At 37.1% G+C, this 21,006-nt stretch overlaps 1 protein-coding gene across 1 annotated transcript in view; it reads right to left on the bottom strand.

The window, feature by feature from the left end:
* Window positions 1-21,006, bottom strand: part of si:dkey-174m14.3 (brain-enriched guanylate kinase-associated protein) — a 74,562-nt gene that overhangs the window by 24,987 nt on the left and 28,569 nt on the right. Inside the window, exons 2-5 of the mRNA XM_027003963.3 lie at window positions 16,027-16,235; window positions 15,491-15,622; window positions 14,601-14,679; window positions 13,998-14,070 (exon numbers count right to left, since the gene is read on the bottom strand). The gene's annotated coding sequence lies outside the window, so the exon portion shown is untranslated. The remainder of the gene's footprint in view (window positions 1-13,997; window positions 14,071-14,600; window positions 14,680-15,490; window positions 15,623-16,026; window positions 16,236-21,006) is intronic.

Genomic DNA, 21,006 nt, shown 5'->3' on the forward strand with positions numbered 1-21,006 from the left:
GAAAAGATTTGCAAAATGACAAGTAAAATGAAACAATCCCTGCCCTAATCAATTAACCAACCAACCAATCAGTGTAGCTTTATTTATATAGCACCTTTCAAACAAGTTAATTGCAATTCAAAGTAATCAAATTGCTTTGCAAGCAACTGACAAAAATGTTAGATGATAAAATGGATTTTGAGACTAATACACATACAATTGAATCAGACAACAATAAAAATAAGATAAAGGATAGGTAATACAGCAAATAGAATTAACCAAAAAATGAAATTATTATTTCCTAAGAATACATTATATAGCAGAACAATAATGTTATATAAAATAACTATGAATGAAAGTAAAATTAATCAACAGTAATGTTGTAATGTTGAACGGTAAGGAGGCGGATGCATATGAGGAGAAGGTCGAGATTTATTAAGAGCAAATCCAGAATCGTAGTTGTTATAGCAATCCAGGGTCATAGAGCCAACACAGAGAGTACAGGGATACATTACAAAAAAACAAAAACACACGAAGGCAAACAGGGGAAGCAGGCTATAACAGAGGCTTGGAAACACGAAGACTAGGATAACAAAACAGGCTAGCATAAACAAAGGCTTTGAAACACAGACGAGCTTTCAGACTTCCACCAAACACATAAATGCAATTAAGTAAACATTTAAAGTAAAAATGCAATTAAGTAAACATTTTAAGTAAAAATGCAATTAAGTAAACATTCAAACAATGAACAGCCAAGACCAAGGGAAAAAGGAAGGGTTTAAATACATTAAGTAAATGCAGGACAGGTGTGGAAAATCAAAAAAGAAGCGGAGAAAATGAAACAATGGCATGCAACTAAAATACACAAGACAGGGAAAACATAGCACATGGAATCTGGGAGGGACTAATCATGGCAAAAATGTTAAACAAAAATAGAATAAAATATCAACAATAACAACAAAATATTGCTCTAACTACTAGAAATGACTTTAGGAGTAAATGTGTAAGCATGAACTGCAGCAGTCAGTGGACCTGAAGCGGTCATACTTACTGATGTCTAAATGTACTGTTCGTGTACAACAAAAAGAAACTTACAAAGTTATTAGGACAAACCATTAGAAATATTAGTATTTGTTCAAATCACTTTTTTGGGATATAATGGTGGCCAAAATCATTGACCCAAACAAGAAAATAGAACAGAAATCTCACTCTTATACCAGGAATGTACCTATTCCATGTTAATACCTGCAGCAGGGCATTTGTGTTGCTCTGCAGCTTCCTCAGAGGGTACAAACAATTACATGGCTGTAGGTGCCGTATACAATTCTACTATGAAGCACAGAATATTCCAATGCCAAGTAAAGTATTAAAAATGGAGTATTGTTTAAAAAAACAAAACCAACAAAACATGCAATCTCTCTCACACACTGCACAACACTGACTGCCAGCAAGCTAATGAAATTGCTATAATTTATCAAGCATTCTGAGCAGTTAATGTTTGTCTGCACAACACCTTGATAGCTAACATTTAATCACATTTAGATGTTAGCCTGCGAGTTAGTTTTACAAGAATCATAAAATGGTGTATGCTTCAGGTAGTGCACATAAAACATACTGAGAAAGGGCATAGTTCTCTAAAGATATGCTCCAACTACTGGTTACTTTGAATGAAATGGGCAAAGTGGAGAATGGCAATCCCCCCTCCCCATCCTCTTGTCCACACTCCCACCTCTAAACAACCTTCAACAGCCATCCTGCATGAACCAGGCCCAAACACACAATCGCTCCCTCATGTCTGGACTTTCCTACTTTATCAGCTCCCCAAATCTTCTTGGTAAGAGAGGTTTAGGACTTCTAGAAGGACACATGGTCATAACTTTATCTACGTATGGACGCATGGTCCAAACTTCTACATGATCCAAACAAGGACATATGGCTAAGGAACCTTGTTTGACCTCTATTATTGGATTTAGTGACCACTTGGAATGTAAGGATATAATCTACATTTTAATCTCCAACTGCACCCACGCCATAATTAAATAAATCACTTGAAAGCATCAAATATATCTTAAAATATATATATAAACTCCATCTATCAATAACAAAAAAATTCATACTGATTTTCAGCCATCTATGTGCAACCGTTGGCCAATCCAAATAATTTACCTGTGCTTTTAAATGGCCTTTTAAAACATGCTTCCGCTATAAGATAACTTCAGATTGTCATAGAAAATTCAATTACCATCAAAGTAACTGTGTGACATGTTTAAACAGTTTATAGAATGTTAGTAAAGTTCTTTATTTGCTTGCTTATATCTTTGTACAAAAACACGAGTTCATTCCTTCATAACCTAACACAAAATATGCAAGCCTTCAGTTACCACAAAATGCATGTTAATCAAATAGCAGTGTTCCTGAATAGACAGCTAAGACCCTCCTTTCTCAGTTTCCGTGGTTGTTATTGGGCCATAAAGAGCTATTTTCTTCCAGTGAGGCTCATTCACACCTACCAAGGTGCTAGGCGGGAAGGGGAGGGGGTGCTATCAAATTACTTCACAAGTGTTTTCCAGGCGCAAGCAGAGTGATTGGCAGCTGTTTTCACAAATAGAGGACAAATAGACAAAAATGTAGACACCTTGCTTTCCTTATTTGGTCAAGCACTGTGTGAGCTACAGCCATGCGCACAGCAAAAAATTGCTTTTGCACTGTAATCAGATAAACTGTAGTGCATGCATGCGACACTGTTTTGTGAAACTGATGCAGTCATGGATATTGCTTTTAGTGAATAATTTGATTGACAATACTTTTGGATATCTTGGAAAGGAAGAGGCTTATTTTAGCTGAAGTTTATGTGGAGTTGTTTGTGTGCAGTTATGAGCTGGAGATGGTTTAGTGGCTTCTAGCATGCACTAGCTATGATGTTTGCATCACAAATCATTAGATTTACATTTATGACATTTATCAGGCACTTTTATCCAAAATGACTTACAATTATCACAGTTTACAACTTGAGCGTTAAGGGCTTTGCTCAGGGGCCCAACAGTGGAAACTTGGTGGGACTTGTGGTGGGACTTGAACTGGGAACCTTCCAATTACAGGTCATATACCTTAAACATTCACTGCTGGAAAAAATGTGTAATTCTACTACAAATTGTAAGGATAAATGAGAGAGTATATTTCTTGATTTATTTTTTTACAGTATTACAGCATTTACAGTTTTACAGTATTTTCCCCAAGGTCACCCTTTAGCCTAATAGCAATGAAGCTAATAGCAATAAAGCTAATATTGTTTATCCTTTAATAATGAAGCTAAAATGAATTTATATTTGTCTTTTAGTAAGTTACTGAACATTGTTGTGATGTTTTAGCAAAACAAATCTTGTACTCTATATACTCTATACTCTTGCAATGTATATTGACTGATGATTGTATGCATTTGTAGAGGTTTTTGGGCAATTTGGAGATGTTTAGGACAGCTAGTGGAAAATACTGTGTAACTACTGAGTAATTTCATGTATATACTCAAAATTGTTCAATTGTGAATGAGGAAATGTATAGCATGACTGAAAATTAATCTCCAACATCCAAATACACATTATAAACCCCCAAAATAAAAGGCGCTTTTTGTTTTTAAAATATTTTCTCCTATATCACATGAGCTCAAATGGAACCTAAATGATGGAAAATATGCCTGGATGTGAATTAATGTCTTGGACCGAGTGTCTACTTCAGTTCCAATCCTGAATGATCATTGTGCTATGTGTATTATTTCAGATAACTAGTGTTAAAGTGAATATGTACAAATCATTCAAAAATAAGCAGGTTAATTAACCCTTGAAGGCACCTACAAGGTGCCTTTAGGGGTTAATTAAACTGTTCACAAAAGAGAACACTTACTGCTTAATGGTCTTTTTATTCTGTGAATTCACAGCACCCCTAAGTGACTGCATTCACGCATATATGGATCACCTTATTGGAAGTAGTGTTGTGAATAACAACTTGAATTGTACTTAGTCATGAACAAGATCCAACTAATCACCCTGGCATCTTTAGGATCCTTCTTTCTCTAACACCAACATATGCTATTTACTTTAATGTTTAAAGTAATGCCTTCATGTAATCTAAGCCTAGGGGGAGAGAAATCATGAATATTCATAATTTCCAGCCGCAGGCTAGTGAGGCAACCTATTCTTTGGGATGCCCCTAGAATCTTGGGGATATATGTACCCAGATGGAGAAAGAGAAAGTAGTTGGAATAGAAAAAAAAGGAAGAAGAAGCTTCAAGTCTAGAACCTCTTGTGAGATGAAACAGTTAGAAACACTTAGAAATGTGCCTGTATGTCATCCTATTAGTTCACTTTAGTTTGTTAAACTGTTTTTTACTGACCCCTATGTCATCATTCTAAAGTAAGTTTGTTTCATTGTTGAGAGAATTAGGATTAGTTCTGTTTGGCTGACTTTAATAGTGCGGCGGAAAAGACACATGGGTACACTCCAAGTGGGAGTCAAAAGGGAAAAGGTGTTTATTGACTCCTAGTGCTCTAGTGCAAAAGAAAAAACATACCAAATTTAAAAAGAAAAATCCAGCAATTATAAAATCTCCCTAAAAAACTTCAAAATCTTCAAAAAGCATGCCCTCTTGAATTTTCACTCTGAATCTTATATAGGGAAAAACATTAAATTAGGTGACATCGCGTCTTTCGGCGGGAAAATTCCCCATAAAAGTCCCCCTCAACACAGTCTATGGTTTATTTTCCCTCCAAAACAACATGGAAGCCTCCACAAAAATAATCACAGGTAAATTCATTTTTATCTACTTTTGTTTTACCTAAATATACAAACATTCCTGGCCAGATAAACATGAAACCTAAACTCTAGAAACATATTATAAGAACAATATTTAATTTATCCTACTTACAATAAATTTATCTTCCCCTGCAGGTCCTCACTAAATAGTACTTTTTCCATGCATGTTAATCACGTCACTCAATAAATCACATCAATAAAGTTTGATCAAACAATTTGTGTGTTAATTTGCATGCACACATATATAAATATATCCATACATAGCATATGTGCATCTCTAATAAAGAGTCCATATGAACACATTGTGGTGGAGGGTAGCTCCATCACACTGACAGTAATTAACTTTAATTAACTTCAAATCCCAGGCTATAGTAGCCTACGTCAATGGCCATTCAGATAACTATACACCTGAAAGCATCTTCGGGACACCTTTAAATGCCTTGTGGACTTTTGCAAAGTTCAACGCAATCCACAAGAATCGATCTGGCTTGTTTCATTGTCTTTTTCAACACCTTGGGACAGAAAAGCTGGGTTGCCGACAGAGTGAAGATTTTGGAATTATGCATGACAAATTACACATGTTTCATCCGAACTTCCAATACACAGAATTATTCCCTCCCCTAGCATGGCCGGGTGGATAACTGGTCTTCCATCATCCAGGAGTAGGCCTTTCTCCTTCATTCACAAGCTAACCTCTGGGAGCCAGCCATGACCCGTCATCCCCATAGATAACTTGTAGACAGAATAATATTTTTCCCATTTTAGTTCAGACAGTAGCCTCAAAGCTAACTTTCCCTGTCATGATGCCCTTGGAAGATTCTTCCCCTTTAATGGATGTTCCTTACAACAGTTTATGTTGAAGGTTTTTTTTTATTAGCATTTCGCTTGGGAAGATTGAGAGTTTGGGTTTATCCAATTAATTTATGTTAATTTTCCATACTTGTTAGTTAGGTTCTTAGGTTTTCTCCATTCTCAAATATTGGTTTTCCCTCAGGCCACTAATGTGCTAGCTAATTTTGCATATCTGAACCAAGTTTTTTTATTCCTCACCAACTATACATTATGATGTTTCATCAATAAACTTCACATGAATTATTTATTTATTTATTTATTCATTGTGGAAAGTATGTTTTTGTCATGGAACGCTCGCCTCTCGTGAGTCATGTGGTTTGGCCCGCCATGTTTAGTGGGAGGATCTTCATTTGTGGCCACGCCTGCACACACGTGCACCTTGCTTTGTCTTTGTGTATTTAAACCCGCATCAGAGTGTGCAGCGTTGTTGGTCATTGTTGATGTGGTGTGTTTAGGTGTTAGCATCTAAATGTAACATAGATAGCTATGTCTGTCTAGTTTGTGTTAATGTTAAAAATTGTTAGTATTAAGTGTGTCTGTGTTCATTGTTTGTGTTTCATGTGAGTGCCACTTTAGTCTCTATGTTTTGTGTAAATAAAAGTTTGTCCATGTCCAGAGAGTCTGTGCATCCTGCTCCATGGCCTTCGGCACTCGGGTCAACTCGTTACAGTTTTAACCAAAGGTCACTGCAAATGGTTTGAATTCTAGTTTCAAAATGAGACTGATACAGTGTTAATTAACCTAGTACACCATTGTTAATCATTTATAGATTGAAACATAATTTGCTACATTGGTTATGGTCTGAACCAGTTAGGTTCACTTTGCCTCCAAGGCAGAGCTGCCTTCGGGACAGTTTTGCATTTGCTTTTGCACATGAACTGTAAATACAAAGACCATAAAATTATAACACACTACATAAAAACAGGCAAAAATAAATGAGTTTTAAGTGTACTTAAAAGTATTCATTAAAGATTCTCTCACATCCACTGGAACGTTGTTCTAGCAGCTGGCAGTGAAATGCCTGACAGTAGCAACATCAATTTTTTTTTTCCTTTTGTGGAACAGAGGATCTGAGAAACCTGGTTCATAAACCAACAGCATTTCTAAGAGGGGATGTAAGGGGATATAGTTCCTTCTAAACTAATAAAAGATTTTTAAAATCAATGCGAAAACAGGTAACTAGTTTAAAGACTTTAAAATAGGTGTATGTGCACTTTCCTTTTAGTCTTAGTAAGTACTTGTGTCAGAGAAATTGTGTTAAATAAACTAGCTGATTCATTGTACTTTTGGTAAACCAGAAAGGAGAGCATTACAGTAATCTAGTCTGCCAGTTATCTAAGCATGCACAATTCTATCTGTGTTGCTCAAAGTGAGAAATGGCCTCTTTGATAAAATGTTGTTTTTGTTACACCCCACACATAAGCCATAATTATAAATAAAAGTCAAAAATTACTAGATTCCATACTTCTTGCTTGAGTTAAATTCTATTGTATTTAGGTTTGTGGTCAATTTCTCTCCCTGAGTCTTTCAAATTAATACTTAATTATTAACATTTAACCTGGCTGATCTGTAAAAAAAAAATTGGGATATCCAGGCAAAAAAATAGATTTAACAAGTATGTCAGTTGGCCTGATCCCATCAGGAGACATGGCCATATAGAGCTGACCGTCATCAGCATAGCTGTGGAAAGAGATGTCATGCCTCCTGATGACACTGCCCAGGGATAGCACAAATTGAAAAGTAACAGTCCTAAAATGGATCTTTATGGTACCCCACAGGTAACCTGATACTGATTGAAGCAGTGGTCATATATAGATATAAACATTTTTACCTGCTAAGATATGAGGTAATCCAGTTAATAACAGTTTCAAATAGGCCAACATCTTCACTTGTATATAATATAGCACAAGTGAGAGCCAATTTCTTTCTGCAAGATGATAAGAAATTGGTGCATGCTTTTTTCTCAACTACTTATTTGTTTGGCCAATTTATAGGTCTATGTTTCGAGTTGAGATCATTGGTTTTATGAAATCAAAAGTGAGAGGTGATAGTCATAGTCATAGTCATAGTACAATACATTGCAATATACTTTGGATGAGCACCAGAGAATCTCTGTGGTTGGGATGCAGTACATTTAAAGAGCACAGGGGCAGCACCCCAAAAAGATCAAGAGTCTATCAGTTATAGACAAAAGATCAGTTGTCTATAAAAATTATCTTAAATTTGTCACATGCAATTTTAGCCATCAATGTAAGAACAGAAGAATGAATTATTCTGTGTCCTTTGTAAGTTGGTAGGGGTCATGACATTGCAGTGTTTTTCCAGCCTCTTTTGAAAGGGTGGTAAGAAAAGTTTTAAAATGTTTTTTTTGAAGTTGCAGACTTGTGGTGAGAAGTATCATTGCTGCTGACATGTGACAACACAGTACTCATGTTGGCATGTTTTTAAAGCACAGCGGAAACTATAATAATAATAATAAGAAGAAGAAGAAGAAGAAGAAGAAGAAGAAGAAGAAGAAGAAGAAGAAGAAGAAGAATTAATTTATATAGCACCTTTCTCAAACTCATGTCATTCCTAGATCCCCCAGTCAGCTAGTCTTAAAGTTAAACATTCAAATATAAAATAAAGATGCAGACTTCAGAATTAGTAGAAGAGAAAGGCTGGTCCTGTCCTTTATTGCAGGTTAACGTTAACAAGCATTATTGAGGCACCCTCTGCAGAATGTCTAACAATCAAACAAAGAACCCAAATTTCTATACATTTGTCAGAAGTGATCATATATTTACCCCATCTTTTTTACATAGTAGTGTTTGCATTTGCCACTATTACATCCAAACCATATATTAGTCAACATATGCAAACTGATATTCAACACCCACACAGTTGGGTGTTTTCCAAGAAAAGACTTCTCTTAAACTTGTCCTAATGAAGTGTTTTTCTATACAATCCTGAGCCTGGTGGAGAGATCATATATCTTACCATGAGGTCCAGCAAAGTCTACCCAGGATCCTTTGCTGAAGCCTGCAGAGGCCTCTACAAAGACCTATGTCCTGTACGCAAATCATTCTGAAAGGACCCAGAACTCCCTTATGTTTTATGTTATTAATATGTCTAATGCAATGTTAGGCCTCTTTTCCCTTTAAACATCCTTTTTATTACCACACTCAAGGTCACTTTACAATAACAATACAGATGGAGAGAGAAAGAACAAAAAACACATTAATTAGCAGATTTAACACATTAATTAACTATTAACAGACAAATGGTGATGAAAAATATTGAGAAAGGTATGTTTTAAGTTTCCTATTTTTAAGGGATTTGGAAGAGGAAAGTGAAGACCGAAGTGTATGGATGGGGCAGTATGAATGCAGGAGTTCAGCCAGGTAGGGAGGTGCAAGACCATGCAGAGCTTTGTATGTAAGGAGTTTATACTGAATGCGTTCAGGGATAGGGAGCCATGATGGTTCTTGGGAAAAAATGGGCTGCTACAGTGGTGCTGTGGGGCACAGCAGAAGCCCCTGAACAAGGGAATCACTGATCAACACATTGGAATCAAGCACTGGTGACTGGGATGGGTGCCGTGGTGGGATGGTGGCCAGATGATGAGTTTGGGCTCAGTACTGTAAAACAGCTTTCCAGCCTTAGTTCCTGAGATGGTAGGGGCAGAGGATTTCCAGTAACACTTAAGTACTTATTAACTTGCCACTAGATAGTAAAGAATTACCATAGAATTATAATAGTTTTTCATTAATCACATTACACTATAATAAATTACTATGTTGGTTCAAGTGTAATTCATTAATAACCAGTCTTTAACTTTTGTGGTAACTACATGCTTAACTACATGTTTAATCCTTAATTAATACTTAAGTACTTACTAACTTAAGAAGCATTAATCAAGCATTAACTTAATAGTTCTCCATAAAGTATCCCTCATTATAATTACTTGTAATATTTTTGAAAGTGGTATAATTTACTAACCAATTACAGACTGTTATAGTAACTACATGTTTATGCTTTTAACTAAGCATAAAGTGATCAAATGTTACCAAGTTTATCAATTACTTTGAATGTTACTGTAACAGTGAGCGGTAAGGAGGCAGACGCATGTGCGGAGAACAGCGAGATTTATTAGGGGCAAATCCAGATTCGTAGTCATTATAGCACTCCAGGGTCATAGAGCCAACATGGAGAGTACGAGAGTACATCATACAGAAAACAAGGGCTAGGGTAAACGAACCAATGGCACAGGAAGGCAAACACAGGAAGCAGGCTATAACAAAGACTAGGGAAAACCTGGGGCTAAGCAAAATGAAGGCTAGGATACACGGAGTACAAACTTACAGGTATACAGAGACGGGTTTTCAAAAACATTCAGACATCAAACTAATCAAACATAATGAACCTAACAACCACAATGAACAAACACACAGATTCAAATAAACAACGAACAGCTAAGACACAGGGAACACAACAGGGTTTAAATACATGAACTTAACAAGACTAGAAACAAGGGTGAGGTGTGGAAAATCAAATGAGGGCAGAGAAAATGAAACTACGGCATGAAACTAAAATACCCAGGGAAAACATGGAACATGGACACTGGGAAGGACTAATCGTCACAGTTACATTCCACACTCCATTTAAATATATTTATTTAAGTATACTATTTTACAAATATATCACACTATTTTACATATATGTTGATTTAAAATGTCAGGCAAACTGTGAACGGCACAAAAAAGACCAAAAGAAAGTGCAACCATACCCGCTTCTCTCAGTTTAAATACTCTCTATGTCATGGGTCACAGGTCTTCTCCACAAAGGGCTGGTGTGGCTGCAGTTCACACAAGAATAAGCCCAATTGATTCCACTTGTTTTATCTTATACAGTTTGTGAATATGTTTGGTGACCCCACACTGAAAAAGAGGTTGCTTTAAATTTACTTGATTCAAATGTGTACACTGGATTCACAGTGATCGCAATGAACCATTTTTAGTGAATGCACTACACTAATAAAACCAGCTGCAACTGTTCTTACCTGTCAAATACCTAAAATTACATGTAGTGGTGCTGGCCTTCTAATATAAGGAGACTTCTAAAATCAAACATGGTGTAGTGTATAGGCTTGCCTCTTACCTCTTCAATGGATCATCTAAGTTTGTATTCTGTTAACACTAGTATTGGTATGTGCATAAAATACAAAAGCTGAAGTTTAAGCAAGTGTGTGCATAGTGTATTGTAGTAGAATGTAGTAGCTCTTCACTTTAACGCTAGTTATCTGAAATTGTATAGCACAATGATCATTCAGGATTCAAATTGAAGTAGACACTTGGGCCAAGACATTCATTCACATCCAGGCTTTTTTTTCCTCACAGATTGGAGATGTCTAGGAAACCTAGTGGGAAATGCTGTGTAATTCCTGAGTTAAGTGATTATCTGTCTAGAGCACACAAGCAACATTTTGCTTTGTGTATTTCCCTCCCTCAGTCAGTGGGTGACCATATAAGGGAAGTGAGGTGTCTATGTTTTCGACTGAGCGATCTCTATTTGTTGAATCAGCTCCCACTCAACCCAGGAGCATCTGAAAAACATTTGTGAAGTAATTTGATAGTGCCCCCCTTTCCCCTAACAGCTTGGTATTCATAGGTTTGAATGAGCGTCACTCAAAGAAAACAGCAATCATGGAATTTAAGAAAGTAGGGTTTTAGCTTTCTGCTTTGTCAATACTGTGCATTGTGTGGTAACTAAAGGCTTGCATATTTTGTATTTTATTTTAGGTTACGAAGATGTACAGATGTTTTTGTACAAAGACAAAAGCAAGCAAATTAAGAATTTTACTAACATTCTATACACTATTAAAATATGTCACACAGTTAATTTGATGGCAATTGAATTTTCTATGACAAAACCTGAAGTTATCTTATACTGGAAGCATTTTTTAAAAGGCCATTTAAAAGGACAGGTGTGATCATTGTTGAAATAAACAAAAATAAATATGGTGTATTCACACTGGGATTTCTGGAAAATGGTTGCATGTAGACATCTGAAAACTGGTAAGCAGGTACTTATATTAGTTCTAAGAAATTGTATGTGGATAGATGGACTTGTGGCATGGGAACAGTAGGAGGTAAATGAAGCATTAATTACTTGAACATCAATATTATGTATTATTCTTTGTGACCCCACAAATAAAGTGGAAAGTTAATGAGCTTACCTGTATTATTAACTGACTAGTAACTACTTAAGAACTAGCAGTAACTGATTACTGGTTTTTCATATGAGAGTGTCACAAGTACAAGTGCTTATGAGGAAATATCTTTCCTATGTATCTATAGAATTAATAACTTGATAATCCATTAATTGTATTAATACCTAACACAATACATCTCAAGAAAGACTACTATTATGCATTAATGTGTTCAAAGTTTTATTCAAAACACTGTAAAAAAGAAAGAAAATCACCTTTATAGTTGCATGAGCAGCCAAACACAATCTTCAGAACTGAACAGAGTACTTATAGGAGTAATACTGTTGCAATCCTAGGAGTTGTAATATGCGATACTAAACATATCACCTACATAGATAACATACTAACACTGTAATTATAAATAAGATATTTTAAACAAAAACTTTCAAGGGACCCAAACTTATTCAATATTTAGCTTCTTCAACATTAATCTTCTTCACATTACAGAAAATGGTGCTTTAAAATTCTGTGATTCAATTAAATCTATAAGCCATTTAGTTGCACAAACATCTGATCCATTGATATAATTCTTGCCAAAAAAAGTCAAATGAAATAAAACTATTTTGTTAATAATATTTTAACATTTTTTATTCATGTGCAAATCATGTAATCATGTAAATTTGAAGATCAGTTGTTTTGGTGCGTATTTAATCATGGGTATGAATATCTAGCAGGCTGCTATCTTCCTTCCATTGTTCCACTGTGGTTTTGAGCTCTGGTTCCTTTGAAAATACAGCTCTGCACTTTTCTGCAAAAAGGTGTGCCCTTTCCTTCCTTTGTGGAACGTAGCCCATATCTAGTAGTAAGATTCAGCTTCAATTCTGCAATGGCTGCTGTCGAAAATTGTTTTACGATTGACACAACCATAACCACAGGCACCGGTTTTCAACATGCCTCTGGACACAGCCTTCAGAACATCTCTATATCTAGGAATGGCATCTTCTGGCATCACAACTGACAAACAAACCAGATTTTTGGCTGTCTAACCTACACTGAGCTGGCAGTTTGTTAAGCACTCCTACTTTGTTCTCACATTAGTTTTATCATATAGGTGCATTTTGTTGTTTTAAAAATTACTGACTGTAGAACAGTAATTGACACATATGCCATACATATCACCTATTCATTAATGGAAAGAGACACCTATAGGACCATCACTCTATGGTATGGAATATGGTAATGTATATGGTATATGGTATTTGGGATTGTATCCAAGCACAGCAGTGTTGTTTTTCAACTCTATATAGACTGACAGTCTATACTACCAGACACACCTTCAACATCATACACACTTACTCTCTACACTAACAAACATACCTTCAACATCATATTCACTTACTGTCTACACTACCAGACACACCGTCAACACAATATACACTTACTGCCTACCAGACATGCCTACCTTGCAGCTCCACTCTGCTTGTACCCAATTCCAGACAACAGCTCATGTGTCAGTGCACATTATGTGTTAGCCATCCTCCAGCCTAAGGGGTTCCCATTTCCAGTCTCTTCACATTTTTTGTGTTTTTCCTATTTTATAGACATGACCCTGCCCAAGAGGGGCATTTTAATTATATACTTTATTCAAGTGTGCTAGATGTGACATAGCACAGAAATGTGCATAGTATGGGATCATCAGGGCAAGGATTATTAAATATTTCTCTTGCATTTAATCAGTGGTAACTTTCTGACTACATAACTGCTTTTGGCTGGGTCTTTTTTGATGAATTGGCAGGGTGGTCCACTCTCAACCTTAAAGTGACAATGGCATGTCTAAAAACTCCATCTACATATCTGTGTCTGATACACTCATAAAAGTAACACAAACAATTCCATGTCAGCATCACTGCTGTGCTGACAATGGACCACCACCCAAATAATATCTTTCAGAGGTGTTCCTGGGATGGTTACTTTTCATTAATGGACATAGTAGAAGGGGGGATGACAAATGCAAAATTACTTATTGTAATGGTTTAATGTGGTCTGCAAACCTACAAAGTGCACCTATATGATGGGTGTACTGATAAAAAGTAAAATGAATACAGGTACAATTTAGATTCAGGTACAACCTAACAAACTCGCAATAATAATTATTTGCAAGTGGTGTTACCTTTTTACTTTATATTCTTTCATCTTCTCTTGTACCTTCTTTTTCTTGCTCTTCTTTTTTAGTGGGCAGTTATCTGTGTAAGAATATGTATCAGAATCCTTAGCTATCTGTCCTTTCTTTTCCTCAGTGCCAGTGCTTAAATAACAATTGCATAATTACAATTTGGCATTTTCAGAATTGAATTATCGTGCTACAGCTATAATGTGAAATTTTAACTAACATTCATATTAAATTCACTTTATCTCTCCCTAATGTATAATGGATGAATTGGCAGCTTTTAGTACTCAAAGCACTTTTCAATGAAATAGATCCCACTCAAATAAAGGTGTCTTGATCAGGGACACCCCTACATTAGCCAGGTAAATTTGGGATGGAACTGTAACTTGGATAAGATTTTTAAACATCCTAACTCTGAACTTTTATCTTGTCTGTTTAGTCACCATGACATCTTTAGTTAGGACTGAATTTAGGACAGAACGTATTACAGAATAGCAGTTCCTATTCCTATAACAGTATTACAGAAGCATTGCAAATAAAATTTCCTATTGCAAAAAATTTTTAACAATATATAACAAGTTTTTTAACAATATATATTTTACTTACCTTCACTCAGTCTTTGCTGAAGAAACTGCTCAACATTCTTTTGTAATCTGGCCTTTTCCTCAAAACTTTCCACCTTCACCTTTAGAGCAGAATTTATTAATTTGCTTTCCTTAAAGCAGCCTGAAGTGCTGGTGATTCTCCTCTAATATAAACGCATATAAACGAATATAAACGCATTTTTGAATGGAGACAAGAGCAACTGTCAACACAAACTTATTGTTAATTTTTTACATTTCTTGCCATGTAAGTTCACTATCAATGTAAGCTTTATTTATATAGCCCTTTTTACAACAGGCATTGTCACAAAGCAGCTTTACAGAAAACTTGGCTTATGGTCAACACTGGATAGCAAAACTATAACAGCACTACCTCAACAATAAATATGGACAGAGTGTAAGACTTTATCATATTGAATATAGAGACAAGAAAAAAGAAACCAGCATGTCACTGGACAGAACAATTTATATTAAGCAATGAAAACAACAATGACTATTGTTAGAGGTCTATCAGAGTAACAATGATAAATAGATCTGTAAGAGTTAAATCCATGTATTTTAAAGACTACTACAAAAAGCCTATCATAATGATCTGTTAGTATGAATATAAGTTCAGTGTACTGGGATGCAGTTGAAACAATATCTATGATTAAATGGTTCTAGCTGGGGAGTAGTTTCCTTTGCAGACACCAATATTATCAGGAGGGAGAATGGCATGAAGGTGGTGGAACCTATCCAGAAGGCGGGTGAGCAGGGCTGCTCGATATGTGGATGACATGTTAAAATTTTTATTTCAAAGTATAGGGCCCCTCATTATTGTCATCTACTGATCAGTATATGGCTTAAAAATCCTTGTTATTATGGTCCTAAGAAGTAATGCTTTATGTTATATACCTTGGGTAAAAGCCTTGAAGTTATTTTTTTCCTGGATCTGAGTTTCCCATGAGTGGCCAGTAGCAGGAGGGTTTTGGTACGGAGAGATTTTTGGTGATACTGCCAAATCTAGTTGAAGATCTTCAGATGCTGCTATGAGAAAGAAAACAAAGTGTGAACACAGTGTAAGAGTAATGTCTCAATGTGGAAATGCCATGGACTATTTGCTAAAATAAACCGTAAAAAAAGCCAGTATCTCATAATACATTTAAGAGCCATACTTAACCATGTTTATAATTGGACCAAAATAGTTACACAACTTTTGTGACTTGACAAGATAAAAAAAAAAGACATCAGTACTTCTGTTCATAAGATTGCTGTAACATTTTTTGTATAAGTTGTGTTTTCCATTTGTGAGCATAAGATAGCTAATTAGATAGCCAACTTAGCTAGCTAAGTTAATGAAGTTATATATTTAATGTTAGCCAGCACAACCTATATTTTCTTCATATTATATTTATAGCTGCATAACTACAGTTTTGTTTTTTTTTACTTACCAGCAGTCTTTGTTGATGGCTTTTCATTTCCGTTCATTAATTCTTTAGATTTTTTGCTCAACCTCCATGCTACACTCTTCTTCAGACTCAGCTTGGTAGTTGCACGGGATAACAGCCACCCATGCAAGCTCATTTAGAGGCTCAGATTTATTGTTGTATGAGAATGTACTTCACTGCAAGTAGACTCTGTTTTTCTGTGGTGGCATAACCTGAAAGTTTAAGTGTTCAGTGAACAGTTACTCAGAATGGTGTCTATTACTGTATTTTAATGTTATACTCTCTCTGGCATTTCTTTCTCAGGGAGTATACAACACACACAGTCAAGAAGTCAGTCAGATCAAGACGTCAGTCAAGAAGTCAGTCAGATCAGGATCCATGTTTCAGAGGAACAACCTAAGCAAGATAAACTGGATTAAATTTAACTACAGGTATGTCAACATTATTTCAGACTCCAGTATTTTCAAATTCTCTTTTATAAGCATGACAATAACAGTGTATATATATATATACTGTTATATATGCTGTTATTGCCCCCCCCCCTTTTGACCAGGTTACAACTATATATAGTTCTAACCTGGTCAAAAGGGGGGCTCTCTTCCACCCCTGGGCCACAGACGGGACCTGGGATATGCTGGTGCCTGGTGAATTAGCAACAGAGCCATAAATGGCCCAGCTACCAAGATGGCCTGATCCCTGACCTTTTTGTTTTATAAAGTTTTATAAATGCCTGTTGTTACATTATTCTGTTCAGTACTTATCCTTCATTAATTTGTATTATTCACTCATATTACCTCATCTGTATGTTGCTTAACCTCATGTATATTCTAAACAAATTGTTACTCACACCTAGTCAAGTTTACAAGAAATACTATATGAACCAAGCAGACAATATTTTAAAGTTAGTAGTTGTAAAGTAATTAAAATGATTATCTAAATGTTCTACCCTCATTCTAAGACCAGGAGGTAGAAATGGATAGGAATATATGATTTTCTTTATTATTATTCCTTTATTGCTTTATTTCCATATTTTCTGAATATTTAATCTGTGGTGAATCCGATGTATTCCTATATTCCTATATTTCTTACATTATTTTCCCCAATTGTGAACAGAGGTTATTGAATATGCATGACCTAGGCAAGCATCATTTATTCCAAGAGATAACTGACAATCTACCCACTCAGTTGAGTGGAGAAGTTGGATGTGTGGAGTTGACAAGTTGAGAGGTGAGGAGAGGAGTATGTCGAGTCGATCAGTCTAGTCAGGTACATACATATAAACTACGACTGAAACAAAAAATGGTTAGGGCTAACCCCCCCCCCCCCCACCACCACCCTCACACTAACCTTTGGCGAAGACAATGTTTTTTCCGTCTATTTCTGTTTCATAAATAAGTCAATAACCTCTCAATATGCAGCTAGAAATATTAGGATGTCTTGGTTTGCCATATGTTAATCATTGTTTATTTTGTTATTATCGCATTAATTTATTTTCATTAGTGTGTATTTGTTGGAATTGATCCATCATGGCTCTTATTGAACACACACATCTAATCTTTACTGAAATTCTAATACACTGCCAGTAAAAAACCCACTCTAATTTTGGAAAATGTCTGCCTGCAAAGGCCTATGTGACTAAAGTCAGATCCTGTCATGGAACGCCCGCCTCCAGTGAGTCACATGGTTTAGCCCGCCACGTGCAGTGGGAGGATCCTGTTTTGTAGCCACACCTGCACACACCTGTATTGTGTTAGTCTTTTGTGTATTTAAATTCTTGTCATTGTGTGCAGTGTTGTCAGTTATTGTTCCGTGTTAACCATGTGGCATTTATTGTTTGTAAATCATGTGAGTGCCATTGTCTTTATGTTTCAATTAAATGTTCATCGTTGTCAAGGAAGTGTGTGCATTCTGCTCCACGCCCTTCGGTACTCGGGCAGATGTTACAGATCCGAAGGTCCAATTCCTCAGTCTAAGAACCCTGGTCTCCACACCATCACTGAATGTCAAGAACTTCAAGGAAAAGCTATTCACTGTAATAAACTACTATGTTGGTTCAAGTGCAATTAATGTTACAGGTTTAATCAGTTCTTATCTAATGCTTAAATATATACTAACTTATGAATAAGCCAAGCAGGTAATGTTCTCCTGGCATTCTCCTGGTATTCACCAAACCCAGACTTGTTCATCAGACTGCCAGATTGAGAAGTGTGGTTTGTCACTCTACAGTTTACACTGCTCCAGTCTAGCGATGGCATGTTTTACATCACTCTATTCAGTGTTTGGCATTGTTGTTGGTGATGTTAGGCTTGTATGCAGCTGCTCAGCCATGGATACTGATGCCATGAAGCTCCTAATACACAGTTTTTGTGCTCATGTTAATGCGAGATGAGGTTTGGGACTCTGCAGTTAATGAATCAGCAGAGCATTGCCGACTTTTATGCAGTATGTGCCTCAGCAACACTGCTATGTAACTTTACATGGTCTGCCACATCATGGATGAGTTTCTGTGGTTCCCAAACACTTCCAATTTTCAGTAATACCACTCACAGCTGATCATGGAATATCCAGGAGAGAAGAAATTTCATGTACTGACTTGCAACAGTGGCATCCTATTACAGTACCACACTCAAATTTGGCGAACACTTTATAAGGGCCCATTCTTTCACAAATGTTTGTAAAGATATGCACCTGCATAAGGCTCTGAAGGCCCATCAGGCCTGCCCCATGGAACATGTGAGGTAGACTATGGGCCTGAGGAACAGTGCAGGGGCTCTTCTTTCCATTTGTTGCCTTGTGTTACAGGGTCCAGACACTGGCATGTGACAGCCAGCCTCCAGGCACCAGCAAGGAACACAACGGCCAGCCTCTGGATGTCGGCACGCTTGTGGTCGCTAAGGCCATGTCTGGTACACTCAGGGATGCGCAAGCCACATCTGCAACACCTCGGGACATGCCATCAGCAACAGCCATGCCTCCAAACCTGCTACTGACTGACACAGTGCCCCCAGTCCTGTCATCTGCAGCAGATGCACTCCCAGACCTGTCATCTGCAACAGTTGTGCCTCTGGACTCATCGAATGCAGCAGTGGTTGGTACGGACCAGCTGCCAGTAGCTGCTGCGCTTCCTGACCCAATGACAATGCCTGTCTGCGGCATGAGAGACGCCACCCAGCCAGTCCCTGTCTCAGTGTGAAGGGTGCCACCCATCCAGTTCCTGTCTCAGGCATGGAGGACACCACCCTATCAGTTCCTGTCTCTGATGTGGAGGGCACCGCTCTACCAGTTTTTGTGCCATGTGCCAGTTTCCCATTTAGGTCCCCTGAATCTACTCCTCGTCCTGAAGCATCTCCAGTCCCGGTTCCTGGTGTCACACCTGATCCTCTGTCTGATCACTGCCTCACCTCCTCTCCTGTGCCTGCTTTGTGTGTCATTCCTGGTCTTCCTACTTCAACTCCATGTGACGTCCTGCCTACTGCTGCATTTCCTGGTCCCATCTGTGTTTTGCCACCTGTCACAGCTCCAGTTCTGACTATGTTTCCTGTGCCTGTACATGTCTAGTCTTGTTTCTGTTCCCTAGTTCTTGGGTTTTCTGCTTGGTTTTGTTTTTTTAGCACATCAGGAACCGTGCATTGGCAGACGAGTGATTCTGTTACGTTCGTCCCTCCCTGGTGTCACGATTTTAATGGCAAAGATACCTGTTTCCTGGTTTTGTTTCCTCCTGCTTCCTTGTTTTGGTTTCATTCTGTTTCGCCCCTTTGTTTGCATCTCTGCCTATCATTATGTTCACCTATGTCTTGTTAGTCATTAGTCTCTGTGTTTAAGCCCCATGTATTCAGTCTATTTTTGCGAAGTCTTGTCAACGTGTTACATTACTGAGCTGTGCATTATTGTTGGTTGCTATTCGGGATTACTCCCTTTGCCTGTTCCCTGTCTGTTTTGTTTGCATCATGGACTGCTCTTTGGAGACTTCCTTTGCATATATATAGACTACGTTTTTGGACTACCCCTGTTCTCTATTAAACTGCATTCAACTCCATCTATGTTCGTGCACAGAATCTGACAACAGCAAACAGTTGAAAAGCATATTTCTTAATTTAACTAACAGTGGTTTCTAAACTAGCACCTGATAGGTATTACCATGGCAACACATTCACCGACATTCTTTCAAACAAGCTTGCAAAGGGTAACACAGGCTGAAACAGTGAAGATCAATGTCCTCTTGTTAAACGGCAGACAAAACTCTCTCACCTGGATTTTAGCACTGGAAAAACAATTCTCAGTATGCCTGGACAACATTGTGTTTTATCACATAGGAACATGCGGTGGAAATTCCCTCCAAATTCCGGAAGTATTCCAGACAAACTTGGATAACCTCAAAATCACCACATGACTTTATAACATCTGGGTATTGTTCATCTCAACACCAAGGGCTATTTAACAGGCATAGTTAATCTAAACATAGTTTCATTAACAAACATGGTTTAAATAGTTAAATGCTATTTTAATGTATTTGTATTTTGTGGTTAATCCATCTTGTTTAGATAACCTTAACCTTAAGATTTGTAGCACACAGAGTTATCTCTCCTCTTTGCATGTGAACACTCTCCCTCTCTTTACTAACCATCATACGTGACATCTCATTATAATCTCTCCTTCCTTAGGATAAGGCAGACCACTGACTTTATTGTTAGTTGGTAAAACCAGTGCTATTGTCCTTTGTTCAGCAGTCACATTACAACAAACCAGCTGAGCTCAGTAACATACAGCCATGTGACTCTACTGTTCAAAAGACAGAAATACTACCTCCTTCCTACATCACACACCCACACTCATGTGGGCTTGCAAACATCTTCACTCACATATTCACTCTCCTCCCCTTTTCTACACACACACACACACACACACACACACACACACACACACACAGGCTAGAAAGCCATTTAGCTTGTTTCATTGTAAATATACTGATTGTTGAACTGTTTT

The sequence above is a fragment of the Electrophorus electricus genome, chromosome 7 (genome assembly GCF_041902795.1).
Source record: "Electrophorus electricus isolate QZ-2024a chromosome 7, ASM4190279v1, whole genome shotgun sequence".
NCBI lineage: Eukaryota > Metazoa > Chordata > Actinopteri > Gymnotiformes > Gymnotidae > Electrophorus > Electrophorus electricus.